At 45.0% G+C, this 27,141-nt stretch overlaps 1 protein-coding gene and 1 long non-coding RNA gene across 3 annotated transcripts in view; both read right to left on the reverse strand.

The window, feature by feature from the left end:
- FGF14 (fibroblast growth factor 14) overlaps positions 1–27,141 on the reverse strand; it is a 704,926-nt gene that overhangs the window by 117,943 nt on the left and 559,842 nt on the right. The gene's annotated exons all lie outside the window — the stretch shown is intronic.
- Positions 4–25,406, reverse strand: LOC115654207. Its single transcript, XR_004001130.1, has 3 exons — positions 25,300–25,406; positions 18,895–18,899; positions 4–17 (listed from the first exon to the last, which is right to left on the reverse strand). It is a non-coding gene; the product is annotated as an uncharacterized LOC115654207 (long non-coding RNA).

Here is a 27,141-nt window from a genome sequence, read left to right on the forward strand (position 1 = left end):
CACCCCACCCACAGACACTTCAGGAGAACCCTAGCTACTGCACACAGGGGTTCCTTAGTGATTTAGCATTAGGGTTTATGGGGCACTACCTGTATTGCTAAGGGCCTTTCACAGATCCTGTTGCTCTCTGGAGGGAAAGAGAAAGAGTCAAACAACTCTTCCCATGCAAACTTTTGCATCATTGGGAGAGAGTTGTCCCTTCCTGGTAGCCCCATTCCCACTCACAGAGATTAGCAGAGGTAAGAGGAATACACCTCTGATATACACTAAAATCCTTGGAGGAGGGAGACATTTCAGCCATCTCTAGGCATCCAATATTTGCAGGTTTAGATAGACCCAAAACTGTGGCAGATTTCGACCTGAACAATTCATAGAACCCTAATCTAAACCTCTTTTTTTCTATGCTATAATTTAAATGCTGAATAAGATTAACATAGTCACTAAAACTGCCACTATATTTTTTAAGACTGGATTAGAATTGAAATGTTTGGGGATTGGTATTAATGGTGTGAATATGTAGTTACAGCTCACCAGCATACTATGTTCTGTTGATTAATTGGTAATGAATTCAGCAACCTCCCTCTCATGTGATAAATGTGCATCCTTTTTAAGAAAGTAGTGTATAAATATTGGCTTTGAATCACATACATGAAATCTATACCTTGTAAAATGATGACAGGTACCAATTACAGTGATTGATTTTATTTTGATAATATTTTACAATAAAGTACTCCACACTATTTCCTTTGAGTAAATTCAGCTTGTTATATGTTCAGACATGCACAGTATTCCTTCTTAGACCCTTATACATTTTAAACTGTGTAAAGCAGATTTCAATTAAAAAACCCTTCAGAGTTCACAGAAAGGACCAATGATTTTAATACTGTGTAACTAGGGAAATGTGGTCTAGATGAAATTACTATCAACTGGGTGCATAACTGGTTTTAAAACCACTCTCAAATGGTTCGCTGTCAAACTAGAAAGACATATCTTGTGGGGTCCCAGAGTGGTCTGTCCTGGGTCTAGTACTAGTCAATAATTTCATGAATTACTTGAATAATGAAGTGCAGGGATAACACCAAGCTGGGAGGAGCTCTAATCACTTCTGAGGATAGGATTAGAATTCAAAACAACCTTGACGAATTGGAGAATGGGTTTGAAATTAACAAAATTAAATTCAATAAGGACAAGTGCAAAGCACTACTCTTACCAAGGAAAAATCAAATGCATAAAAATAAAATGGGGAATAACTGGCTAGGTGATAATACTGTTGAAAAGCATCTGGGGTTTATAGTGGATCACAAATTCAGTATGAGCCAACAATGTCATGCAATTACAAAAACAGACTAATGTCATTCGGGGGTGTATTAACAGGAATGTCATACGTAAGACATGGGAGATAATTTTTCTGCTCTACTCAGAACTGGTGAAACCTTAGCTGGAGTACTATGCCTAGTTTTGGGTGTCATGCTATACTTTGGGAAAGATGTGTACAAATAGAGTCCAGAGGAGAGCAACGAAAATGATAGAATGTTTAGAGAACTTGACCTATGGAGAAATGTTATAAAAATTGGGCATGTTTAGTTTTAAGAAAAGAAGACTGAGGGGGGACCTGATAACAGTTTTCAAATATTTTAAGCGCTCTTATAAAGAGGATGGTGCTCAATTGTTCTCCGTTTCCATTGAAAGTAGGACAGGAAGTAATCATCGTAACATTCAGCAAGGGAGATTTTAGTTGACCTGCTTTGGGGACATTCTATATCCCCTGAGAGAATTCTACTAAGAGTAGAAGCAGTGCATTAATCAGCATATCAGCTGGTCAATGCACCTTCTTTCCAGAGGAGAACATCCCAGGCTCAGCAGGGCAAGCTGCTTGTGTACACATTATGTTACTCAAGGGCTAGAACATGCAAAACAAAAACATAACAGTAACCAATTTTGTGGCAACACTAAAGTGGTGTGTAATATGGTACAAGACCTCAGATTGCAAGCTATTACAGTTCTTGGGCCCTTTAAAACTGGGAGTTGTAGTGGTGGGTCACATGCTTGCTTCTAGTCAGGTGGCCTAGGTGAAGTAGCCTATATGGTTTTGGGGGTCTTAGGCAAAGGGGCAGACAGGAGAGACTTGGGGTTAGGGGAGGATCTCATAGGCTACTCCCCACACCTGTCAGGCAGAAAGCCTGAGTGGGAAACACCTACAAAGGGTAAGGGGGAAAACCACTGCTCAGGAGGCTGTGAAGCCCTGGAGACAAGGGCTAAAACATGACCCTGAGAGGTACTGAGAGTGCTTTGGGTTGTTGTTTTTGTTTTGAATTTTGGGAATAAAAACAGTCCTGAGAAGAGAACTAGAGCTGTGCCATCATTCAAAACATGGAGTTTACCTTCCCCTCCCGGTGGATCGGCCCACCAACTTACATAGTCCAACAAAGCACATATTGCCAATGAAAAAGTGTGTACAATATTCCAAATCCACGGCACTATGGCAATATCTGGAACAAGCCAGCGGCGTAATTAGAGTGCTAATGCCTTGCAAGTAGGGCACAAGTAAATTATTCTGACAAGAGAGTCCAAGTTTTTCCTCATAAGTCAGAATCACTGAATCCTGAATCCTCAGAAATCACTTTACTTCTTAAAGGCCCCTCCATTATTAAACTTATTGGCATTCTCTGCACTTGATAGAATAAATGCAATATCCATGTGAAATCTTCAGAGAAGGAGGGAACAATGCACCAGATACTGCACCATGCTACTGACACTGGAGACTTTTTTGTTTATAAAAGGGCATGCAAGCAATTTGAGTGAACAGAGAGAACCAAGATCCTTGACCCTCTAAGTCTGACTTCAGTAAGCCTCCTCATAGCCTTCAGGAAGTTACATAAACCAGGAAAGAAATACGTAATTAAAACATTTTGTATAGATGCTTATTCATTTATCTTTCTCAATAGGAAGTATTCAATAGATTCTAAATAGCGATTCAGAAATTATTCCAGCCTCAAGACATTTATCGAGCTAATAAGATCATTCATATTCGTTGAATAAATCACCATGGGAAAGCACACTTAGCAGTGACTCAGAACCCTTTATCTATTCTAAGCGAGATCAAGCCCAACCATCAGAGTTTTATTGTCCTTAATAGAAACCATGGCAATTGCTTACTAATTTTTCCAAACCAATTCTTGTAAATGTATTTGAAAGCACCACAGTTTTCAAATTTCTGATCAGCTAGCTATACAAGCAGGGGTACACTGTCCAATCTTCTACTACCTTTTCCACTACTCTAGGACTCACCTCATTTACTTTCTCTATAGTTCTCCATTGATCCATGAGGACCTACTCAGACAAGTACATTGTTTCTGACAGAGTCTAATGGATGCAAAAGTTACTGTTTCAGTTCTGATGGCTTGATTTTAAGGACAGCAGCCCAAATGACAGTAAAAACCACCCATAATAATGAGATAAGGTGTTCCATTACTGTTAATCATAACTTATTGTTTGTATCGCATTAGCGCCCAAAGGCCCTAATCCGAATCAGAACCTCATTGTACAAATACATAGTAAGAAGACATCTCTGCTTGAAAAAGTTTACAACTCAGCAGCTAGATCCTGCAAAAGGATCTGCCTGGGTAAATGCCTGCAACTACACAGAGCCGGACTCATGACCACTTCCATGCAGAGCCCAATGGAAGTGAATGGTGCTCCGTGAGGGCCCAGGGATACAGCTGAGAGAATCCATTTGCAGAACCTAGTCTTAAACTGACAGAAGACACAAGAGAGCATGACAAAGAAAGAGGGAATGTGGAGGCAGGATGAAAGTAATAGTGACAATATAGATTAGCTATGTGATCAATTTGGGGAGCACATGGTGCGTCCTGCCACATATATTACACAGGTTTCAGAGGGGTAGCTGTATTAGTCTGTATCAACAAAAACAACGAGGAGTCCTTGTGGCACCTTAGAGACTAACAAATTTATTTGGGCATAAGCTTTTGTGCGCTAAAACCTGCTTCACCAGAGGCATGGAGTGAAAAATACAGTAGAGAAGTATAAATACATAGCATATGAAAAGATGGGAGTTGCCTTAGGAAGTGGAGGGTCAGTGCTAATGAGCCAATTCAATTAAGGTGAGCAATGTATAAGAACAATTGCTGAGTTTACAAAATACATGAAAGATGGAAACTTGTGTTGCAAAGGAAACCTCCCCAGGCAATATTTCCTGTACTTTTAATCTAACAATATTCTTTCACAGAATTTATAATTTGCATCTTGTATATTTAGTTAATTTCCTTTATCTAGAAACACACATCGTAATGAATGACTATATCGGGGGGGAAAATTGCTACCAGATGACTGTCATTTAAAAAAATTAAGCAAGGAAAATAAAATAACTGACCTTTCAATTTTTTGTCTTGTTATAAAGCACAACACAAATGTTCAGATCCCTTAGTTATGCTTATTCCTTTATTTGTATCAAAATTAAATGAAAATAACATAGTCAAAGAAACAAAAACAGAACATTCATTGAAGAAATGTAATTTTCTCCAGTGACTTTTAAAACTAAAAATACTGTTGCATGTAGTTTTAATACTCTACAGCAGACCTTTAAATATAATAAATATACAAGAACATTTTCATTTTTCTAAAAGTTCTATCTAAAGAAATAATTTCTTCTGATTGATTTCACCTTTATATAAATAGATGCTCAAATTAGAACAACCGAAAAGGAACAAAACATCATATTGAAAAAGAACACTTTCACGCTGTCACTTTGAATGACCAGTTCTCAAAAGTAATATCTCATTTTGTTCAAGATGCAATCAGAGTAGATGATACATTTAATCAACTATTGAGTGGATAAAAAAAATAAAATAAAGGATGCATAGAATCTTATGGATATATTCCCTCAGTGACATATAGTATGCAGGATTTACACACCCATCTCCAATAAAGACTTGTGGGAATTAAGGTAAATGTAACATAAGCTCAGAGAAGAATATAATCATGTGAGAGTCATGAAAATTGTAAACATTGTTCCAATGTTTTATTTAAATGTTAGAGAGAAAATAATAGGGATCATCTCTCACATTTTATATTATACTCTCTGTATAAAGGAAAAGACATAGATTCACCATAGGGATTACAAAAAGTACAAATGCACCATTTCAAAAACTCTGCTTCCTGAGAAGAAAAAGCTCTTTAATTTACTAAACAATCAAAAAGAAAAATTTCTATAAGGCACTGAATTTGTAAGTGAGATTTCCTATTGATACTGTAAACTTATATTCTATAGTTCAAATACCAAAATATTCTTACGTTCTCTGCGGTAGAGAGTACAATACTATTATTAATAGCTTTTGCATACCATTTACCTCCAACAATGGATTTCATTCAGTATGCTTTACTCACGTACTTTGGGACTGCTTCTAATTTCACAATAATCTTTCCAGCAATTTGAGTGTGTTTACTTGGGGATGTAGATGGGGGTGTTCGCTTTTAACCTATACAGGGAAATATATCTGAGAGGCCATCAATGAGGTGCATGCTAAACTCCTCCTTTGAAAACCAACTGACAGATTTTATCAGGGCCACCCAGAGGATTCAGGGGGCCTGGGGCAAAGCAATTTCGGGGGCCCTTTCCATAAAAAAAAACTTGCAAAACTATAGAATATTATATTCTCATGGGGGCCTGGGGCAAATTGCCCCATTCCCTTCCCCCCCCCCCAGGGCGGCCCTGGATTTTATTATGATCAAGACTTACGGTAAATCAGTGCATAGACTCTTTGTCTTCTGCTGGCCAGCAGTAACAGATTGGAATTTGGGGACCTAGAATACAGCCTTTTCAAATAAAACTTGAATGGATAATTTAACTTTCCCATTTTCTGAACTCCAGTTTATTCAGAGGTTTTGGATGGAAGGACAGTAGCTATAAATATAAGCAGCATGGGTGTGGCCTTGTACAGTGAAAAATAACTGGGAGTGTGAATGTTAGTAAAAACAAAATCAAAACCCAAAAGAAAAGTACTTCCTTCCAGGATAGATCATATCATTTGAAGTAGATGCAGTTTTAGGACCAGTTTCAGTCTGTCATTCAATAGAACAATACTTATTGGATCTGATTCTTTTCGTTTTACCAGTGTATATAACCTGTATAAGAGAAGAATCAGGCCCACTAACTTTTTCTTCATTCCACTGATGTCTCTTAGACATAGTCTGAGAAATAGAATTGTCATGTTCTGGTTGTATTTCCAAAACAGCTTCGATTGAGAGGGACAGAGTGGAAGGTCAGAACAAAGGATAAGAGCACAGAAGGTAGATGATGTGATTTCTAACCAAAATAAGCTCTTGTTGCAAGTTCTAGGCTTGTTCTTGCCTGGAACAAGCCATTACAGCAAGTAAGCACTGGATATATATATCTGTATTTAATGTTGCTCTACAACTGTAGAGAGATGACATTGGTTCACTTCCAGGAATCCACCCATTCACCCTCATGTATGAATGTCAGTGTTCTCTCTGAACATGATCAGTTTAGTTAATACAGTGTTATCAATATGAGCCCCTTTCCCTACATGGATCTACGGGAGATGACTGTACTTGCTCCATTCTAGCCAGAGGGCCTTAGTAAAAGTTCACTTTAAAGATGAATTATAATTTGGCTTGTACTGACTGATTGACATTAAGCATCTAAAATGGAAGATATTGACGTCTGCCTGTGTGGAGACCCCGCTTGATAATATCCCCCACAGTCAAGTGTGTCCTATTTAAAAATAGATGCTATAAAGACACATGGTAATCCTTCAATGGTTCAACAGAAAGACAGTGTAGTCTAAATGAACTGAACTGAGAACTGGATGCTAGGAATTCCTAAATGTTAATCCCCGTTCTGCAGCTCATTTATAGGATGGACTTGGGCAAATGGCTTATATCAAGATTTCCAAAACCGTTTACAGATTTTGATTTCCCAATGTGCAACACCCTGAGCCTGATTCTTGGATGTGCTGAGCACCCGTAACTCCCAATGAAGTTACCCCAGGGATGGATTTGATCCAGTGTGCTTTCAGCATAGTTAACAGTGCGGTAGTTAGGCATCAGTACAGCAGGATTGCTGGCTGACTCCGTTTTCTGATGCACTGAAGAGTGATTATATCTTCAGTTAATTCTATTTGTATAATTTATTAAGGTGTGGAGGGGAAGGACATATTCCTGTCTGAAGAAATCATGACCCTTCTATAAATCCTCTGGAGATTAAGGTGTCCTGTAGGTAAAATCACAGGAGCAAAGTCTGTATAATTCTATCAGAATCAGGCTAGGTGTGCTGCTAGTCATCTTTCTTCTTACGTTAATGCCAGGGAATAATAAAATGGGTTTAATGAAAGCTCTAACAGAAAGGTATTTTTATCTATCAGATTGGCATTTCAGGATTTTCAAATGCAAAGCCTTATGAAATTATGGAACCATGGTCTATAACTGTAAACAGAAAAACCAGAAATTTCATTTAATTAATACAGTTGGTCTTTTTCCTTGGAAGCCTACACAGCATTCCGTTGCCAAGAGTCTATGTTTTTTTTCTACTTACAGACACAGAAGTCAGCTAAAACACTAATAGCTCTAACAGAAAAGTTCTCTGTGTTACTGAGCGATAAAATCAATCAAAGCAAGTGTGAAATATTGCCACTATAAGTAGCTCTGTCCTCACACCATTTTGTCTAATGGACAATTGAAATGGGTCAAGGATACAAAGATTTTGGAATACTTTTAAACATAAGATTCACAAATATGTTTAAAAGTAACGTATGTTTTACTGAAGTCATCTTATAGGCAAATTTTCAAATAGGCGAAAACGTATAAGAATTATGTGGGGATGCTTCCAGATAATCAAAATGATTATTATGCTACCGTTTAATAATTGTGACAGGGTCAGGCCAGATGGCTACAGGAGAGTGATAGAAGGCAGATATATTAGCCCCAGGTTAAGTAGGTCCCCTTTCCCTGGGTAAGGTAACAAGGAAGGTTCCAGAACAATCAGGAACTTTCTGGAAACAATTAAGGCAGACAGGCTGATTAGAATACCTGCAGCCAATCAAGAAGCTGCTAGAATCAATTAAGGAAGGCTGATCAGGGCACCTGGGTTTAAAAGGGAGCTCACTTCAGTTTGTTGTATGTGTGTGAGGAGCTGGGAGCAAGAGGCGCAAAAAGCTGATAGTGAGAGGGTGAGGATGTGCTGCTGGAGGACTGAGGAGTACAAGCGTTATCAGACACCAGGAGGAAAAGACGGTTACTCACCTTTGTAACTGTTGTTCTTCGAGATGTGTTGCTCATATCCATTCCAGTTAGGTGTACGCGCCGCGCGTGCACATTCGTCGGAAAACTTTTACCCTAGCAACTCAGTGGGCCGGCAGGTCGCCCCCTAGAGTGGCGCCACCATGGCGCTCCATATATACTCCTGCCGGCCCACCCGCTCCTCAGTTCCTTCTTGCCGGCTACTCCGACAGTGGGGAAGGAGGGCGGGTGCGGAATGGATATGAGCAACACATCTCGAAGAACAACAGTTACAAAGGTGAGTAACCGTCTTTTCTTCTTCGAGTGATTGCTCATATCCATTCCAGTTAGGTGAATCCCAAGCCTTACAAAGGCGGTGGGGTCGGAGTGAAATGTGGCAGAATAAAACTGCCGAGCCAGAGGCTACAGCCTCTCTTGACTGCTGAACCAGGGCATACTGCGAAGCAAAGGTAAGGACCGAGGACCAATGGAGCTTCGCGACAGGTCTCGTGGGTAGAAACACGAGCCAGCAAGGCGGCAGATGAAGCCTGAGCCCTGGTAGAATGCACGGTGATGTGGCTTGGGGAAATATGAGCCAAATCATAACAAGTGGGGATGTCCGCCATCACCCAAGATGAGATCCTCTGAGAGGAAAACAAGCAAGCCCTCCCTTTGGCCCGCTACCGGGGCAGAGCTGGGCACCTTAGGAAATGATTCTGTCAGCACAATATAATGCGAGCACTCCACAGATGTCCAAGGAGTGCAACGGTTATGCCCATTGCGTTGAGCTGTGGGTAACATGAAAGGCCAAAACACCTTAGGGAGGAAAGCCGGGTGCGGTCATAACTGCACCTTGTCTTTGTGGAACCTTCGTAAGAGCTCTGATCTCAGAGACCCGTCAGGCCAAGACTAGGTTGAGGTCCCAGGGCGGGGCTGGGCGGCGCACCCGAGGGTGCAAGCGCTCCAAGCCCTTGAGGGACCTCGAATCCATAGAGCGTGGGACACTGAACGTCCATCTTAGCCTGCTGGAAGGTAGGGATGGCCACTGAGAGTGTCCTCAGCGATGATACCGCCAGATCCTGCCGCTGAAGGCCAGAGGCAGGCCAAATAGAGGGGATCGAGACCTCAGCAGGAGCAAGATCGAGCGTACTGCAGCTGTAAAGGAAACGCTTCCACCTGGCTCGGTACGTTGACCAGGTGGAAGGCTGCCTGTCACCCCGACTCAGGCACGCAGGAGCCATCGTGAGGCGAAGAGGCTGCAGGTCCGAGTGACGAAGCCTGTCATTGCCCTGAGTGATGAGGTCTGGGCTGACAGGCCGAGCAACGTGGTATGTCAGTGCTGCCTGGACCACTCTGGAGTGATCATGATGATGCACGCTCTGCCCCTGCGGAGTTTGAGCAGGACGTAACGAACCAGTGGGAACAGTGGGGAGGCATAATGCAGTTGGCCGTTCCACGGCATCAGGAATGCGTCCAAGATCGATTCCGAGGAGAGACCTTGGAAGGAGCAGAACACCTGGCATTTCCTGCTCTCGCGGTGAGCGAACAGGTCTGTGTGAGGAAACATCTCCACTTCCGGAAAGCGGGACGCCTCACATGGGGCAGAATGATCACTCGTAAGACAGGAAAAACCTGCTGAGTCAAAGAGTTAAGACGTTCCAAACGCCTGGGAGAAAGGACGTCGCCAGCTCCATCGAGTGGGCCATGCAAAAGACCCGGAAATGGATGGCCTCCTGACAAAAAAGGGGGGAGGACTATGTCCCCCCTGAATACTTATGAAGCACCTGGCCCTTGTGTTGGCTGTAAACACCGAGATACAACGGCCTCGCAGCTGCCGCTGGAACCCCTGGCATGCCAGGCGGACTACTCTCATTTTTGGGGCATTAACGAGGAATGCCAGCTTCTTAGAAGACCAAAGGCCTTAAGCTCGGAGGCGACCATGAGCACTCGAGCAGAGAGATGATGCGTCCGCCGTCAGGGGCAGTGAGGGCTGGGGCGGATGAAACCGCATCCCTGTCCACACCAAGGAGGGAGTTAGCCACCACTCTAGGGAGCCTAAGACGTTCGAGGGAACGGTGACTACCATGACCATTGGCTCCCTGACCAAGCGGTACGCCGAGGTGGGCCGGACTTGGAGAGGACGGAGGCGGAGCTTGGCGTGTTTGGTTACAAACTTGCGGGCAACCATGGACCCAGGAGACTGAGACAAGAGCGAGCTGAGGTCGTTGGGAAAGCCTTCAGACCTCAGATGATTGTTGCCCTCACCTAAAACCGCAGTTGTGATAAGCAGGCTCCGGCTAGGTAGGAGACCAGGATAGCCCCTAGGAAGCCCAACCTCTGCGTGGGAACCAGAGTGGATTGCTCTATAGTAATCATCAGGCCTTGATCTGTGAATAAGACCGTGACGATGCCCACGGCTGAGCGGTTTGTGTCTCAGAGTCTCCTCGGATAAGCGAATCGTCCAGATACGGAAAAACGCATATCCGACATCAGCGACGGAAGGCGGCGACTATGGCCGTAAACCGGGAGTATTCACCACTGGCTATAAAGCGGAGGCATCTCCCGTGTGGAGGGAAGATGGCACTGCGAAAGTACGCGTCCTTCATATCCAGGGCGGCATAGTAGCCCCCAGGAGGCAAGGATGGAATAATGGTTCCCAGGGATACCATGTAGAACTTCAACCTTATCCTAAACCGGTTGAGTCCATGCAGGACCAGGGAGGTCTGAGACCTGTGTTCGAGTGGGGGACTAGGGCATAACGGGAGTAAAACCCCTTGCCCCTTTCGTCCGCTGAAGGGGGACAGGGCTGGAGCAAATTAAAGGTGGTACCTATGCTCCATCGTGCGCAGGACCCAGCGATCTGAAAGTAACTGGGGCCATGCCAGGAGAAAGCGGGATCGGGATCCCGTCCTGCGACTGGTACACCGCCCTCCGGCGAACCTTGGAAGGTCCGTCTTTGGTCCCAGTGGTAATTGCGAGGGACCTTGACTTTGGCTTTTTAGGGGGCCTGACGTTTGTCTGCAACCACCTTGGCCTTGCCGTTTTCCAGAGTTCTGCCTCTGGCTAGGCACAGAGTATGGCGGCTGGGGCCATAAAGGCCTGCGTTTGGTCGCTAGCGTATACATGCTGAGACGCATTAGGACCCTATTGTCCAGCAGGCTTCGCAGTCTGGGGCTGTCTCTGCCGCGAAGATGCCTTTACCAACAAAGGGTAAATTCTTTCCCCCGTCCTCCAAGACGGCAGCGAACTCCAGGTGGGAGGTTCGAGGGAGAAACTCCTCCACCCAGGTGCTATAATTATCGCAGCTAAGCAAGGCTTGTTGCTTTGCTACCCAGAGGTGCAGGGCCCCTGCAGAGTACACCTTGCATTCGCCAAGGCTCTTTCTGCTTCGGGGCTGGCGCCCGCTGGCCATCATATCAGGATCGTGGTCCTGAGCATAAAATCTGCGCATATCGGCTGACACGGATGCGTGTCCGGACGGCCATGGAGGTACTAAAAGAAGGCATGGGCCGAGTCTCTGACTCACTCGGACCTTGCCCAACTCGGCACCGGGGACCGGCATCGGGAGGCGTATCGGTACCTGGAACGAGATCCAGACCCGCGACCAGAACAGTGTTGGGAGGTCGACCGAGATCTCGAGGCTCGGAGAAGAGCTACAGGAGTCAAGGTACCTGCCCCGGTGCCAGATGTCGGAACGGTGCCGATAGCGGGTCGGCGAACGGGATACCGACCGGTGCAGCGAGTGTGACCAGTACCGAGGAAAACAGCACCGGGACTGCCAGTGGTGTCCGGCGTGCCGACAGGACTTGGAGTGTCTGCGGGACCGTGATCATGAACGGTGCCGCTCTGCTGTACTGACAGGGGACAGTCCCTTGAAGAGACTGTATTACCCGTACCGGCGGTGCCCGGGTCAGGCAGCACTGACTCTGTCATGGCACTGAGAGCCCTCGCCGTTGGTAACATCTCCGGCGTGCAGGGAACAGCAGGCTCAACCACAGTGCGTACTGGGGAGCTGTCAGGCACCGGATTCGACGGCCCTCGTGGGGCCGGGATCCACGGTACCGAGGTCATCAGAGCTTCGGTAGGAGCCGGTGCCGGGCGAACCGATTTAGATAAGCTGTCTGGCTGCGGTGCCGTCAGCACTGAAGCAGCGGGAGTAATACGCTCAACCACGGCGCGTGCCGGGGAGCCGTCGGGCACCGGATTCGATAGCCCTTGTGGGACTGAAATCGACGGTGCCGATGTTGTCGGTGCCTCAGAGGCTTCGGTTGGCATGGAAGCAGCCGGAGCAGGAGCTCAACCACGGCGCGTGCCGGGGAGCCGTCAGGCACCGGATTCTACGGCCCTTGCGGGACCGGGATCGACGGTGCCGACGTCATCGGTGCCGCAGCAGGTGTCGGTGCCGGGCGATCCGACTTAGACTAGCCCTCTGGCCGCGGTGCCGTTGGCACGGAAGCAGCCGGAGCATTAGCTCGACCACGGCGCGTGCCGGGGAGCCGTCAGGCACCGGATACTACGGCCCTTGCGGGACCGGGATCGACGGTGCCGACGTCATCGGTGCCGCAGCAGGTGTCGGTGCCGGGCGATCCGACGTAGACGAGCTCTCTGGCTGCGGTGCCGTTGGCACGGAAGCAGCAGGAGCAATACGCTCAACCACGGCGCGTGCCGGGGAGCCGTCAGGCACCGGATTCTACGGCCCTTGTGGGACCGGGATCGACGGTGCCGACGCCATCGGTGCCGCAGCAGGTGTCGGTGCCGGGCGATCCGACGTAGACGAGCCCTCTGGCTGCGGTGCCGCTGGCACGGAAGCAGCAGGAGCAATACGCTCAACCACGGCGCGTGCCGGGGAGCCGTCAGGCACCGGATTCTACAGCCCTTGTGGGACCGGGATCGACGGTGCCGACGCCATCGGTGCCGCAGCAGGTGTCGGTGCCGGGCGATCCGACGTAGATGAGCCCTCTGGCTGCGGTGCCGCTGGCACGGAAGCAGCAGGAGCAATACGCTCAACCACGGCGCGTGCCGGGGAGCCGTCAGGCACCGGATTCTACGGCCCTTGTGGGACCGGGATCGACGGTGACGACGTCATCGGTGCCGTAGCAGGTGTCGGCGCCGGGCGATCCGACTTAGACGAGCTCTCTGGCTGCGGTGCCGCTGGCACGGAAGCAGCAGGAGCAATACGCTCAACCACGGCGCGTGCCGGGGAGCCGTCAGGCACCGGATTCTACGGCCCTCGTGGGACCGGGATCGACGGTGCCGACGTCGGCGGTGCCGGGCGAGCCATCTTAGACGAGCTGTCTAGCTGTGGTGCAGCTGGCACAGAAACAGCAGGAGCAGTAAGCTCTACCACGGCGCGAGCCGGGGAGCTGCCAGGCACCGGATTCCATGGTCCTGGGGGACTGGAATCGACGGAGCCGAAGTCATCGGTGCCTCTGCAGGTGACGGTGCCGGATAACGCAACTTAGGCGAGCTCTCTGGCTGCGATGCAGGTGGCACGGAAGTAGCGGGAGCAGGGGGCTCAACCACGGCGCGTGCCGGGGAGCTGCCAGGCACCAGCAGGAATCGTAGACTCTCTCGACCTCGGAAGAAGGGAGCGGTGCCGAGTCGACATCGGTGCCGGCGACGGTCGGTGCCGAAAGGCCTTGGTGGTACCGGCGGGGTCCGGTGCCGAGGAGGCGCTTCTGCCCGCCGCTTGAACATCGCTCGGCGCCCAAGGTGGAGGGATAAGTGAAAGTCCCGCACCTTTTTGTTCTCGGCTTAAAAGCCTTGCAAATGGGGCACTTATCTGTCAAGTGTGATTCCCTGAGGCACTTCAAACAGGAGTCATGTAGATCTCTCTTCGGCCGCGGCTTCTGGCAAGCCGGGCCCCTTTTAAAACCGGGTGAGCCATGCATGGCTCCGGCACTGGGCTCATGGAAGGGCTACTTCCTGAACCCCGCTAACTAAACTAACCATGTTAGCAAAGAAACACGTATAACCATACAAATATATATATAAAAGGGTTATAACTGCATAATTATATACGAGAAAACGAGTAGCTAGGGAAGTGGAGGTCAGCTAAGCCGCGCTCCACTGTTCCAACGACCGACACGGGCGGTAAGAAGGAACTGAGGAGCGGGTGGGCCGGCAGGAGTATATATGGAGCGCCATGGTGGCGCCACTCTAGGGGGCGACCTGCCGGCCCACTGAGTTGCTAGGGTAAAAGTTTTCCGACGAATGTGCACGCGCGGCGCGTACACCTAACTGGAATGGATATGAGCAATCACTCGAAGAAGAAGGTCCTGTTTTGAGGATAAAGAAGGTGTTTGGAGGAGGCCATGGGGAAGTAGCCCAGGGAGTTGTAGCTGTCATGCAGCTGTTACAGGAGGCACTATAGACAGTTGCAATCCACAGGGCCCTACGCTGGAACCAAGAGTAAAGGGTGGGCCCAGGTTCCCCTGAAAACCTCCCAACTCCTGATCCAACACAGGAAGATCTCTGAGGCTAGCAAAATCTGCCAATACGCGCAAGACCCACCAAGATAGAGGAGGAACTTTGTCACAAGTTCTACTACTATTGTTCACAGTACTTTCAAAACAAATAAAAAGCACAATTTTCATGGTAATAAAACTCCCCCATGAATCAACTTGCATCTTCCATTAGTACAGACTCAGTGTGTATTAGCCAGCTAATGGTCTGACACACTTGCCTCTTCTCACTGACAACAATATTCATCCACCAGTTTGGATGGGGATCAAACAATGTAGATCTTCACAAGTTCATTAGTTTAACCTTATATTAAAATACAATAAGGAGACCTGGAAGCAGACCTATAATTCATATAGCTTCCTTACTGTACACAAAGCTTTAGAGGTTTAGGAAAACAAGGTCTCTATCCCAAGTACTGTAAATACAATGGACTGATCCTGATACATGGCAAGCACCCACAACTTCCACAGAAGTCAATGGAGACTATGGATGCTCATTATCTTTCAGTTCTTGACCCTGAATTAGACAAATTACACAATGAATAACAATATAAAGGGAGAGAGAAGGCCAGTGAAGAGACAATATTAAATAACACGAAGGAACTACAGCTTGTAGGGAATCACCACAATTAATTTTCCAAGAGAAGCTTTGTTTTTTCAAATTTTTGTTTTGTTTTGTTTTGGTTTGGTGCAAACAGCTGACAGTAATCTAGACATCTCTTTTTGCAGGGACTGTTAAACTGAAAATGAATAGTAGCAAGATGACTAAAACTATGGGAGACAGGTACTGTGATGATGAGCAGCTACTTTAGCGGTAGCATTCCACTTTTAGCCAAATATGTTTAGTTTCACATTAATTAATCAAATGGTTAAATAGATGCAGCTGTTGTGTTATTTTGCTAAATGTTTGAGAGTTCCACCTGGAAAATCTCCAGTAACTATGCATTTGATAGAGCCTCTGGATAGCATACAGTTGGCTTTGCCATTAGAGTCTCTTTTTCAAGGAATTCACTCTATAGGAGATATTACTGCAGTCAATGGAGAGAGAATTAAATGTGCAATTTTAAATAAAACACCGGAACAACATTGTGAATTTCATGGAAAGGGTCAGCATTAACTTACATTAGCAATCTGTGTGTAGTTCACATTCAGACAAGGCTGTACACAGCAGCAGTACCATGGCAACATGCCTGATGCAGGCCCTCCTGACTCGCATGTACAGTACTTACACAGGGTATGTCATGACTAGAATGTTAGGTGTGTTGTTAGAGAGTGTTAGCAAACTTGTTCCAAACGAATACCAGGGAGACTAAGTTTCAAACTAACCAGCTAGCATACGTTAAAGTCTACTATACCTTGCCAGACTAGCAGTTCAGAATGTGATGATTAGAACAAGTTATCTAACATGTTCTAACACCACACTTCTATTCAAGTCAAGACAAACACAACAGGACTTCTGCCTGGTGCAGAGGAAAGGGTTAACATGCTGTGATTTTTTTTCTCTACCCTCTCTGGTCACATCCACTGCTTTTCAATCCCATCTACTTACAAAGTGAAGGACAGCACTTACCTTTGAGTCTCTTAATACTAGTATATTTTTAAAATTGCAGACTTTTATTTTAGGCCAAACATTCCTCCTATCCTTTAAGCCAACCATGAGCAGAGCTTATAAATGTGTTTGGCACAATAAATAACTCTTAACCAAAACTCTTTGGCAGCATCAAAAGATTCACACGGAGCGTTCCTCATGGGCAGAACCCCTGACAAGCTAAAGGATAATCATGCAGACTACCGCTTTAAGTCTGCTGATAGAGAAATATACAACTAAGTGCCTCAAATAAGGTAATTGATCTAAAAACCAAATAATATTTTTGTTTCACCTTTTAAGAAGAAAAGCAATTATTTTAATATAAAAAGATGCAGGTCATTAATACACTAATTTTAGATTCAGCCTACAATCTGACATTATTATGTCATGCCTTGGGCAACACATAAAAGTAGGGTGACCTTTACTGGACATAAATAAGGGAAAACCGCATGAAACATAAGGGATGGTTCTTTATTTTAAGGGACATTTTAGAGAAACATTTTCCTTAGCACATCATGCATTTTGCTCTCAAGTGTACATTTCTAAACTCCATGAGTATACAATGCATTTATCATAAACTGCAATTTAATATTTAAAATGATCAAGAGATATCCCTTAAAATAAGGGTTAGGTGGTCACTCTACATAAAAGGAAATGGGATTATTAATTCTAATTCATCAAAATGAAAAATCTTTGTCCAACTTTATTAATAACACTTTCAACCATGAAAATTAATCTCTATGTGCCTTCAAAGACTGTTCTTCACTGTGAATTGAGAAGCATGTGGAACAGATACTTAAGTCTAAAGAAGAGGAGGATTTTAAAAAAATCCCATGTATTTATATTGCTAAGTAAACATGTGACAAAATACAGGAAAACAGTGTTTAGTAAATTTTGGGCAACTTTTCAAATCATATATGATAACAATGAAGAGCTTAGGCCCAGATAATGGTAAAATCAATGGCACCATGGCCAAAAGCCCTTAGCATCTTATATTGTTTCATTTCGTAGTTTCCCATAAAACCTTAGGTAATATGTTGCAATGTTCAGGGACTCTTAAATCTTTATGGCTCTGGTTCAAGTACTCTTAATCTTACCCATGAAATGATAATTATGACCTCTCTAGTCTGTTTTGTTACCCTTTTACTACTATTTCTGTACTGTAAAAGTGAAACCCAAAACAGCAATATTTTATATAGTCTCAACATTTTACAGTCTTTTTGAGAAATATTGGGACATATTAGGCCCAATGGCAGCCTTGCATGATAAAGCAGCAATGCAGATGACATCCTATTCTAGCAAAATTGGGGAACTTTTACTACCAGAACTGAGAGAGAGAGAGACTGGGTCATGAAAGTCAGATTTTACACATAGCTTCCCTATATTACTATAAGCATAAAACTCCTCTAGGCAAAATCCTATCTCCGCCCAGGCATTCAGGGGAACCAATTAGTTAACTGAACCAGCTCTAGGTAAAGAGCTGTCACTAGAAATAGACAGAAAAAAAAAAGAGGGATAGAAATGGTCCTTCTTAATTGTGAACCTGAGGTCTTAGCACACAGCAAGCAGTTGTAAGGTGCACTTGTTTTCTCATTATTCTGTTACTGTTTATATTCTGAGGAAGAAGGGGAAGGAGTTGGGGGGGTTTCAGAAAAGTTACACCTAAGGCAAAAACAGAGGGAAGATAAACATCATCTATTCCAGGGATCAGCAACCTTTGGCACGTGGCCCGCCAGGGTAAGCCCCCTGGCGGGCCAGGCCAGTTTGTTTACCTGCCGCATGCGCAAGTTTGGCTGATCACAGCTCCCACTGGCTGCGGTTCGCCACTCCAAGCCAATGGGGGCTGCAGGAAGTGGAGTGGGCTGAGGGATGCGCTGGCTGCCACTTCCGCAGCCCCCGTTGGCCTGGAGCGCCAAACACAGCCCACCAGGGGCTTACTCTGGTGGACCGCAGGCCAAAGATTGCCTATCCTTAATCTATGCAGTTTTACAACTAGGTTGATGATGGATCATCAGCAAAAGGTGGCATGTTTAGCTCTCTAAGTTATAGTGTACACACAGATTTTTTACAAAAAGTTTCACAGATTAGTTCTGTACCATATTAATCACAAGGCCTGAGTCTACAATGCAACGATTTTTGAAGAACAGGTTTTCTGAGCAACAAAAGACATAAAAAGAAAAGGAAGATAACTTCCTTCACTCTTGAATGGGGTTAAATTCAGGGGTGAAATGATGGGCTGGGATGTTAATGAACTGTGTATCTGAGAGCTTTCTAAAGAAGGCCTGTGGAGAGGCCTGGTTTGGGAAAGTCTGACTGAGGAAGGTACTGCATTAGAACAGAGTGGTGGGAGTAGCAAGGAGGGAAAGGAAGGAGCAATAAGGGGAGTGAGGAAGGCAAGTGGACACTGAGGTGCAGCATCTGGTGGTCACAGAAACAGCATGTGAACTGGAATTGGCTAAAAGAAAGTGTGAGCAATCCCTGAAGAGGTGAGCTAGGGGCATGAACCAAAGGGCCAGCTGAGGGGATCTGGGTTTATGAAGAGAGGACTTAGGAGCACTGAAGTGTTTCATTCTCATGGGGTATGTATACACAGCCTGCAGCAGTGAGCCTCCCAGTCCAAACCTGGGCCAGTGGGGCTCAGACTAGCACTCTAAAAATAGCAATGTAGACAGTGTTTTGAAGTTATGGCTGGGGCTCAGGCTCTGAAGCCTAAGGAGTGGGGTGGGATTTAGAGTCTGGGTTGCAACTTCAAAGTGCTTAATCAAATTGCTTAATCATAGATTATTAGGGTTGGAAGGGACCTCAGGAGATCATCTAGTCCAACCCCCTGCTCAGAGCAGGACCAATCCCCAACTAAGTCCCCAAATGGCCCCCTCAAGGACTGATCTCACAACCATGGGTTTAGCAAGCCAATGCCCAAACCACTCCCCCCAGTGCTGTCTAAACAGCTATTTTTAGGATGCTAGCATGAGTATCCCTAGCTCAAGTCAGCCCAGAATGACAGAGAGGCTCACTGTAGACATAACCATATCTACTCCTGAAGTACAGTACCACTGCAATGATATACAAGGCTTCTAAAGACATTCAAGGAAGGGGCCCCAAAACTTTTAGAACCTATGGGTACTCAAGAGTTGATCTGGCCCTGAGCATGATTATTCTCTTCAGGCCAGATCTACACCAGCAAAAGTACTTTTATGCTGATATAGTGCATCCACACTAGGGCTTTTACTGTTATGGAAATATCACATAAAAATTACTCCCCTAACCAACATAACTATACTGGCCAAAGGATCTTATGAAGATCTGGTCTTAATCCGTTCATTTAATAAAGATATTACTACCAAATTCTTGATGAATGGTAAGAAAAGCTTGTACCCATGTTGCAACAGATATGAACTTTCTCCCTGCAATTCAACCACCCTGCAAACAGGAAGAAAAGTGAAGGCAGTTGAATCATATCACACAGAACTGTCAAAGCGGAAAAATGTAGAGGCTGTTGCACAATTTAAAATAAATAAGTCATCCTGCCCACTCATTATACTGGGGTGACTTCAGTGGTGTTGCACTCATGTAACAAAGTAACAGCAAGCCCTCTGGGTTCTTGGAGGAGAGTGTAAGTGGTTTGAGTTGCATTAGTCATTTCTACTTTGTTTTTGCTGCCATCAAAGAGAGTGGAGTGACAGAAGAAGTCAATGTGTGAGGTTACCTGGTCCAGGAAATTAGAGGGCACTTATGTGGTCCTACATCACACAAACATTGACACCATATGTGGAGATGGCAGGAAACCCAAAATTGCCAAGGCTATACCCGCTTTTGGTAAAAATGTAAGTGAATAATGGAATGAAAAGAAAGACCACTCTTAATGAGTGTAAATATAAAAGTAAATCATAAGAGAATTAGAAATATATTACAAGCTTCCACTGTTTTACAGAATCTGTAGAAGAACTTCAGTGTTTCTTGGTCCTATATTCAAATAAAACACTAGCCATTTTACTCTGCTCAGCCAAAACTCTACATAAAGAAAGAAACCCTTCCCATCACTGAGAATAGGAAATAGACAATTGGACTCCTACATTATTTTTCCCAACTCTGACAACTTCTCACCCTGTAGCCTTGGGCAAGTTATTTTGCCTCTCTATACCTCAGTGTCACCCTCTGTAAAATCTAGGTCAGATAAGGATGACTATTTGCCTTTGTACATTGCTTTAAGATTCTCAGGTGAATAATATTGTTGTTAGACATGAAATATCTCTGAAATTATACTTTAAATTACAAATGGCATTTCTGAGTATATAGCACTGATATTTTAAAAGAAAAGTGTGTGTGCGGGAGGTTATCTTGCCACACAGGAACTCAGTGTAAGTTTGAAAACCCGATTCAAGCTGCTTCAATGATGGTTTAGCAAATATTGGAAAATAAAAATAGTAAAAGATTTAAACTGTTTAATTTTTAAATACAAGTTCTTTTAATAATTGTAGTCGAAATTTTAGAAGATGAAGGAAAGAGATTTAAAGCATTTTGAGGTGGGGGGGAGGGAAGAGCGTGAATCAAAGCTGTATGTGTCACAAATTAGGGATTTTTTTTTGGTTATTAAATAAATGAGTACCATCGTTAGTAAGATCAGAAATGAGAAGTTGAATTAATTTTTATTTTCAATCACATATAACTGATTGTACATGGCAGTTTCCACTTTGTGTTTTTAATTTTATATAATAAAATGTGTGCCTGGGCCAGGTGTGAAAGTAACTTACAGGACTTACCGGTGCTGCCGGAGTCCTGAGGGGGGCGTGGCCTCATCTGGAAAAGGCATGGTGTCATGGTACAATTCCCCACTCTGAACCTTAGCGTCCAAAAGATGGGGTACCAGCATGAATTCCTCTAAGCTCAATTACCAGCTTAGAACCTGTAGCGCTGCCACCAACCAGGAATTCCAGTGCCTGGTACACTCTGGTCCCCCCAAAACCTTGCCTGGGGACCCCCAAGACCCAGACACTCTGGATCTTAACACAAGGAAAGTAAACCCTTTCCTTCAACGTTGCCTCTCCCAGCCTTCCCCTCCCTGGGTTACCCTGGAAGATCACCGTGATTCAAACTCCTTGAATCACAAAACAGAGAGGACAATTCACCTTCCTCCTTCCTTCTCTTCCCCCCTCCCAGACTCTTCCTGAGGGAGAAAGTAATCCTGACACAGAGAAATTAGCCTCTCTCTCCCCCTTCCCTCCTTTCTCCCCACCAATTCCCTGGTGAATCCAGAACCCGTCCCCTGGGGTCTCACCAGAATAAAAAAAACAATCAGGTTCTTAAACAAGAAACTTTTAATTAAAGAAAGAAAAAACAGTAAAAAATTATCTTTGTAAATTTAAAAAATAGAATAGGTACAGGGTCTTTCAGCTATGGACATTGGGAATACTCTCCCAGCCTAAGTATTCAAGTACAAATTAAAATCCTTTCAGCACAAATACAAATTTGAACTCCTTCCAGACAAATGCACAATTAAAACTCCTTCCAGCCAAATGCACATTTGCAAATAAAGAAAACAAACATAAGCCTAACTCGCTTTATCTATCTAGTACTCACTATTTGGAATCTATAAGAACCTGTATCAGAGAGATTGGAGAGAAACCTGGTTGCACGTCTGGTCCCTCTGAACCCCCAGAGTGAACAACAACCAAAACTAACAGCACAGCACAAAAACTTCCCTCCTTCAAGACTTGAAAGTATCCTGTCCTCTGATTGGTCCTCTGGTCAGGTGACAGCCAGGCTTACTGAACTTGGTAACCCTTTACAGTCAAAGAGATATAAAGTACTTCTGTGCTATTAATGTTTCTTATCTGTTTATGACACGTGGTCTCAACCAGAAGAGGCAGGGCCTCTCAAGATTTAAAGGCTTTGGGGCACTGGCTGTGGCTGGGAGCCCCAGGGCCTTTAAATCAACCCAGGGCTCCCGGCTGCAAAGGTGGCTGGGAGCCCCCGGGGTTCACAGGCAAATTAAAGGGCCCGGGGTTCCAGCCACCGCGAAGCTCCAGACCCTTTAAATCCCGACTGAAGCTCCAGCTGGGATTTAAAGTGCTCGGGGCTCCCACAGCTGCTCCCACCACTGCGGGAATCCCAGAGCCCTTTTAATCCCGGCCGAGGAAGCGGGTGTGGTCCGGCTCGGTGTACTGACTCTTGCTGGTATTCCGTTCCGGACCGTACCGGCTTATTTTCACCTCTGGCCTGGGCAAAATAGGACTTCAGTGGGCTAGAATTTCACCTTCGGGATCTACTTCTGACTCTGCCATATACTGTGCGTGAGAGCGGGAGTCACTTAACCTCTCTGTTTAACAGTCTTCTCATCCGAAAAATGAAGGTGGCAATACTTGCTAACACCTTCAGGTACCTCACATGAGTTGTGAAGCTAACTTAATTCATTTTTGTAAAGCCCCTTGGGGTCCTCATGTGGAAAGTGCTATGAAAGTGTAAGTTAAGTCTGTGCCAGCATTTTAAATCTGAAGTCAATTACTTAGGCTTGGTCCTCCAAACACCTATATGCATGAATAACCTCATTCATGTGAGTACTCCCAATGGGATTACCAATGACAGTACAGTTACACACATGGTTGTGGGTTTGGCACCTACGTTAGTAGAACACAAAGGTAAGCATTTTATCTAGCTTTCCCTAGAACAGGGGTCGGCAACCTCTGGCACGCGGCTCACCAGGGTAAGCACCCTGTCTGGCCGGGCCAGTTTGTTTACCTGCCGCATCGGCAGGTTTGGCTGATCATGGCTCCCACTGGCTGTGGTTTGCCGTCCCAGGCCAATGGGGGCTGCAGGAAGTGGCGTGGGTAAGAGATGTGCTGGTCGCGGCTTTCCGCCACCCCCATTGGCCTGGGACAGTGAACCGCAGCCAGTGGGAGCCACGATCGGCCAAACCTGCCGACGCGGCAGGTAAACAAACTGGTCCAGCCTGCCAGGGTGCTTACCCTGGCGAGCCGCGTGCCAGAGGTTGCCTACCCCGTCCTAGAAATTCTGTTCCTCCTCAAATACTTTAATGTTGATATTTAATCAGTGATGAAAGTAACTTAAAGGACCTACCAGTACGCCGGAGTCCTGAGTGGGGGTGTGGTCTCAACCGGAAGAGCTGGGGCCTTTCAAGATTTAAAGGCCCTGGGGCTCTGGCTGTTGCTGGGAGCCCCGGGCCCTTTAAATCCCCGCCGGAGCCTGGCTGCCAGGGCCCCAGGGCTCCAGCAGCTGGGCTCAGGCGGGGATTTAAAGGGCCCAGGGCTCCTGCCACTGCAGGGTAACGGTGTCAGGGCTCAAGTGGTGATTTAAAGGGCCAGGTGCAGTTGCAGGAGCCCTGGGCCCTTTAAATCCCTGCCCGAGCCCGGCCGCAGGAGCCCCGGGGCTCCAGCAGAGATTTGAAGGGCCAGAAGCTCTGGCCTCTGCAGGGAGCCCCAGGCTGTTTAAAGTGCCACTGGAGCTCCAGAAGTGGGGCTTGGCCAGCGGTTTAAAGGGCCCGGGGCTCCCTGCAGGGGCCAGTGCTCTGGGCCCTTTAAATCCCCACCCGAGCACAGCTGCTGGAGCTCCGGAGGTGATTTAAAGGGCCCAGGGCTCCCTGCAATGGTTAGAGCCCTGAGCCCTTTAAATCACAGCCGGAGAAGCCGGTCGAGTCCGGCACAGCGTACCGGCTCTTGCCAGTACGCTGTACTGGACCGTTCCGACTTACTTTCACCTCTGTATTTACTAATTACTTTTCAGAGAAAAATAAGTAAATAGATTCACTTATGTTTATCTAATCCTCCTTAAAATGAACAAGCCTTTATCTTATATATTGATTTATTATTTATCTTTTGACTTGGTATATAGATTTACATTATAAAAACAAGAAAATGTCACCTTCATAGGGGCTCCTCCAGTAGATTCTGTTTTCCAGGTAATTTCAATAACACAGTCATATCAATTTGGCATTAACAGAAAGACAGTATTAACCATCTTTGGCATAAGATAGGAAACCCCTGCTCTCTTCCAATGAAGGGAATTGAGTTAGAAACCTTTTTAAAAAACAAAAGAAAAGCAACACAGCAGGCAATGAAATGCCAAATAAAATTCCTTTTCTACTGCAACAAAGGGAAAGAGTACTGGAGTACTTTAACAAATAGATTTTGACAAATAATAAAAAGAAATCCAGAGTGGGCATTTTTCAATAGCTTGTTGATCTGCTGAATGGAAGAAAGTGAAGAAAGAAAAGATTATTTCATTTGAGTTTAAAAACACAACAGAGACACCCAAAAAACTGTTTTAGCAAACATCTGAAGCCAATTCAATTAGAGAAAGTAGTATCCAGTTTGGTTGCATCAAATAACAGTAATATATAGCAAAAAATATAGATTTCTAATGTTCTCTTTATACATTGAGAAAGATATCGTCATATAACTACTTTTACTCCTGAGGGAATTCTGCGCCACTGCACATGTGCAGAACTCATATGCCATGCAGAATTTGTTTCCGCTCACAGAAAATACATTCTGCCAGAAAGGGGCTGCAGTTACTACTTTTGCCCAGCAGGGACCGCTGTGGCGCCAGAACAGAGAGCATCCACTCCCAGGTGGGAGCAGTCCCAGCTGTGGATAAGGAAGAGAAAGAGGCTGCCTTCCTCACAACACTCTGCCTGTGTGGCCAGGCGAGGAGGCACAAGATATAGGGAGACTGACAGCGCTGAGAGCATGGGCCTGCTGGGAAGGGTCACAGACTGTGGTTCAGAAGGGCTATTGAGGTGACAGACTTGGGGGGGCTGAATGGGAGTGCAGGCACAGGGCCACATGGGGGGAGAGGATGCTGGGATGGATGGGGCAGTGCAGGGACACATTGGGACAGGGGCAGATGTGCCTGACTGAATGAGAAAGGTTAGGAGTCAGCCGGGTCTGCATGGTGGAAACTCCCTAACAATTCCTCCCTGTCAAACCTCCCAACCTCCAAAAACACCTGTTCCATATTTCTCCCACCCATATCAATAACCCTCCACATTTTTACCCAGGCTCCTTCCAAGCAATCACTTCCTTCTCCCTCACCTCTGCCATTACCCCTGACTCCTCCAAGCCTTTGCACTGCTTCTGAGGGACGCAGGAAATAACTTTCTGTATTGTAGTATAAATTAATTATTACTCAGAGTTCTGTATTTATATGCCTAGTAAGGAATCTAATTGTCAAAAAACACTTCCTAAATCTTTTTTGTTGTCTGTACTATTACAGACATAGTTGCTGACAAGATTTTGAAATAAATGACTAATATAATTGAAACTAGTCTGATTATATTGTATTATTTTGACAAAAAATATGCAGAATTTTAAAATATTGTGTGCAGAATTTTTAATATTTTGGTGCTGAATTCCCCCAGCAGTATATTATGTATATTATGTAGCATGTTTGTATGCTCTTATGTTCAGAAACACTTCATCTTTGTGAAATAATACTACAGTAATTATTTTTAATGTAATCCAGATTCCTTTTCCAATTCAAGTCTTACTGTAGTCTAAATAATGTGGATAGTTTGGGAAGTGTGGCAACATTAGTATCAGTTCAGTCACATAACAGGAGGATTTTAAATTTAAAAAAAAAGTATGAAATAACTTTGTACACATGTATATTATTCTTTATATTTAAGGCAGTGATGTGTTTCAGTGATTTTTTTACTGCTGCTTTCTATAACTGCTACTAGAAAGCCAACATCCATTTTGGGTCATCCCCCGCCCACCCCAAATTAGCACATATAAGATAAAAAAAATGACTAGCTTTGGTAATTTTAGTGCTATATCTTACCTTCCATTTTCAAGCAGAGTTCCCCACTAGCATGATTGTGGAGCTCTGCTTAAAAGATGCCATTTTATGGATTTCAAACTGGAATTTGCAATCCTCTGCTCAAATGCTTATGACAAAAAGTGAGAAAAATTCGCCCCAACATTTGTTAGTTATTATTTATTAATTTAGATAATACCTTTCAGTTTACCCAGTACAGAGTCCAGCTGGAAAGAAAGGGATTAAAAAGTATAGTTTTCTGCTAACTAATAAAGCTGCTGTTTCAAGCACAAAACCAACCAACCAATCACTTGTTTCTTCTCCTATTAAGACTGATCAGAAACTGGAGTTGTTGTTGAGTAACTGTGATCTTGCTCTATTAGTCAACTTTTTGCTTATTGGAAGAAGAATGATTAAGGGCTCTGTGTTGAACTTTTTGATTAAACAGCATACACATAGGTTTTCTTTCTTTAGGGCTCCTACAGGACAGGTACTTTGGCTATGCAAAGTTCCGCCACAGGGACATCTATTAATGTGGGCTCCTGTCCATGCAAAAGACCTAGTTTAAGTTAACAGGATTTATGAAGGTGCATGGGTATGTGCTAATGTATCTATTTACAGGATTAAGGATTAAGACTCCACACATTACTATTCGGGTCAGGTGTGGCATGTCAATAGAGTCGAATATTCTCCTTCATAGTCCCCCAAAACCGGTGATTTGCATGGAACTAACATTATCAATAAAAAGTTGTGTGGGACTTCCTGCAAGATATCATATGAATCCACCCTGTCCCTCTCTCCAACTCCCCTGCCTTTAATCTATTTGTTGTCCTCCTTCTTCTCCTCCTCCTCCACCCTTTGATTACCAATCCTGTGAGAGAGGCACAATCTCTCAGATGCAGCTATTCTGCATTTCCTAGGTGGAAATCTGCCCTGCGGGGGCCAACCCATCCCCACCCGCTGCATATAGGGAACTGGGATGATTTGATCCATGGAAATTAAAAATAAATCAGATCTATTTTCTATTCCACTCTTGATAATGCACAGAAGAGTGGATTTCCAGTA

The sequence above is a fragment of the Gopherus evgoodei genome, chromosome 1 (assembly GCF_007399415.2).
Source record: "Gopherus evgoodei ecotype Sinaloan lineage chromosome 1, rGopEvg1_v1.p, whole genome shotgun sequence".
Lineage (NCBI taxonomy): Eukaryota > Metazoa > Chordata > Testudines > Testudinidae > Gopherus > Gopherus evgoodei.